This window comes from Panthera leo, chromosome F3 (genome assembly GCF_018350215.1).
Source record: "Panthera leo isolate Ple1 chromosome F3, P.leo_Ple1_pat1.1, whole genome shotgun sequence".
Lineage (NCBI taxonomy): Eukaryota > Metazoa > Chordata > Mammalia > Carnivora > Felidae > Panthera > Panthera leo.
The window spans coordinates 33,037,750-33,040,291 of NC_056696.1; the positions used below are offsets into that span (position 1 = coordinate 33,037,750).

The 2,542-nt window shown below is 48.3% G+C and overlaps 1 long non-coding RNA gene across 1 annotated transcript; it reads left to right on the plus strand.

Annotated features, from left to right (window-relative positions):
* Positions 1-278: 278 nt before the first annotated feature.
* Positions 279-1,172, plus strand: LOC122212439. The gene is made up of 3 exons (XR_006199140.1): positions 279-339; positions 733-965; positions 1,062-1,172. It is a non-coding gene; the product is annotated as an uncharacterized LOC122212439 (long non-coding RNA).
* The last annotated feature ends 1,370 nt before the right edge of the window (positions 1,173-2,542 follow it).

Here is a 2,542-nt window from a genome sequence, read left to right on the forward strand (position 1 = left end):
CTGTAAAATGCTTATTTTTTTTAGTTTACATATACATAATCCATGTCCTTCCCTGCAGAGAGCATGAGAGATGGGGGCAAAGACGGATTTGAAGCTGGAAAGGCAGAGACAAGCAAAGGAAGGTGTCTGCTTGGCACCAAGCACTGCTGGATGGCTCCCCTTACTTTCCTGTCCCCCCACCTACCCCCCCCCCCCCCATCCCTTCCCCAGCCAGCGTGTGCTAACGGAATTCAGAAGGTAATACAATCACCAGGCTCTGAATTCCTAGAGGATCCTGGCTGGGGGCTACTAGTTGCTGGCAGGAGGCCGGGAGGCGGAGAGGGCTCAGATAAAGATCAAGTACCCACAGCCCTTCCATTTCACCCGGGGTGGGAGGGGGAGGGCTGCCTCCCTAAGCCTGGCCTCAGCACAGGTTTGCAGATTTTCTCCAATTGGCTGCCTGGGGAGAAAGCGTTCAGCCCGGAGAGCCTCAGGAATGGGACTCTAATCAGACCCAGGTGTAGAGTAAATCTTGCAGCTTCCCATTGTTCTTGCTGCTTCCACCCCCACCTTGGTGGGGGCCAGCAGTGGCCTGATCGGGGAGGGCCTTTCCTATGGGGAGAAACCTGGTGGCCAGAGTCCCTTCACCCTCTCCACACGTCCTGCTCCACCACCTATGCTTAGAGACGCCCTGTCACCCTGCCAGGGAGCCAGGATCCAGACAAGGCTTTGATTGCTTTTTGCTTCCCCCAGGGTCAATGAAAGCAGAAGCAGCAAATACAAGCTAGTCGGGACAGAGAGAAAAGGAGGGCAGAAAACACCCAGAGAGGAGGAGACGAGACCCCCTTCAGACCCCTCAGGCTGCGAGGAGACACCGGCTCAGCCTAGAGCTCCCTCTCTGGGGGCAGAAACGTGAGGCACCCACAGGGCAGAAGAGGAGTAAGAAACTTATTAACAAGAGCACATTATTCGTGGCAGTGACTGAGGTATAAGGGGTGGTTACAACCCATTGTTGTTATACTGTATTTGACAGGAGAGCATGGTGTGGGGATATGTGAAAATTCCTTTTTGACTCTTTTCAGAACCAAATTCCTGGCAAAGCTTGAACAACTGTGGCAAAAACCTGCCCGGAGTGCTTCCTGCCTTCTCACTGAGATTCAGAATAAACACTTCCTGAAGCCTTGTCGTCACCACACAATGTGTAGGAGCTTCTATATACAGTGGATTCTCATTAGTCCCAGTAGTTATGTTCTATACAGTCACTGCAAACACTCACTGAGCTAGCAAATACCGAACCATTGTTTCTGGGGGAATTGCACGGTTAAGTTCCTGGGAGCCCCTGCTTACATTTTCATCAACCCATCAATACACAACCTCCTTTTATGTATGCGTGCTTGTGTTTACTTAATACATACTGCTGATCCATTAACATCAAATTCACGGCTGAGGGGCACTATAACTCACACCTGAACCAAACCTACCTTACACCTGTATTTTCTCTCAAGGCACATCACAGCACTCTTGTGCTTAGAACAGTAGACGGCACTTCAGCACTCTGCTTAGGCCCATTTTAAACAGCAAAATCAGGGGCGCCTGGGTGGCTCAGTCGGTTGAGCGGCCAAACTTCGGCTCAGGTCACGATCTCGCGGTCCGTGAGTTCGAGCCCCGCGTCAGGCTCTGCGCTGACAGCTTGGAGCCTGGAGCCTGTTTCGGATTCTGTGTCTCCCTCTCTCTGACCCTCCCCCGTTCATACTCTGTCTCTCTCTGTCTCAAAAAATAAATAAACGTTAAAAAAAAAATTTAAACAGCAAAATCATCAGTGAAAGAAAAAGATGCCAAAAATATGGCAATAAATTGGTCACAAGAAGGACACTGGTTTACAGTATGAGAGCTGAAACGAGAAGGTGTTGTGCCTTGTTCGACTTCAGCTGGAAACGTGTGTCAGATGACTCAAATTTTCCACCTCTTTGTATGTGTTCCAGAATGATCCTGAGAGTCCTGCAAAGATTGATTTGGGGGTTACAAATAAATTTTAGTGAGTTGGTGAATTTGCAACTTATGGAGTCTGCAAATAATACAAACCAACAGTACATTGTCTCATTCACTTCTTCTAATGATCCCATGTAGTGGGATTATTATTGCCCTGGTAAAAATGGGAAAACTGAGCATCAGATGGGTTATGCAGTTTGCACAAGGTGATACAGCTAACCAGTGGTGTTTGTATTTCTCCCACAGCAAATTTAAGGCATTTCACTTAGAAAAAATATTGCCAGAGAAGAGAGGACCATCCTGCCTTAGTCAGTCCTTTATTCTGTATCTATGTACTGTAACTAAATGGACTTGTTCAGCTGTTGCTGTGAATTGATGTGTTCTGCTACCTGGTTTGGGCACTCTTCTGGGAATGAGGGACCGGGTCCCTTTTCCTCCTTCCCCATATTGAAGCTTCCTGAGTATAGAGAGGTTCTCTCCTGCTGTTTATTTCCCAAGAGATTCACAAGCAGACTCTTGAAAAGTCAGACCCATTCCTTTCCCGGATCCAGCTACTGGACATGAGGGGCATGTA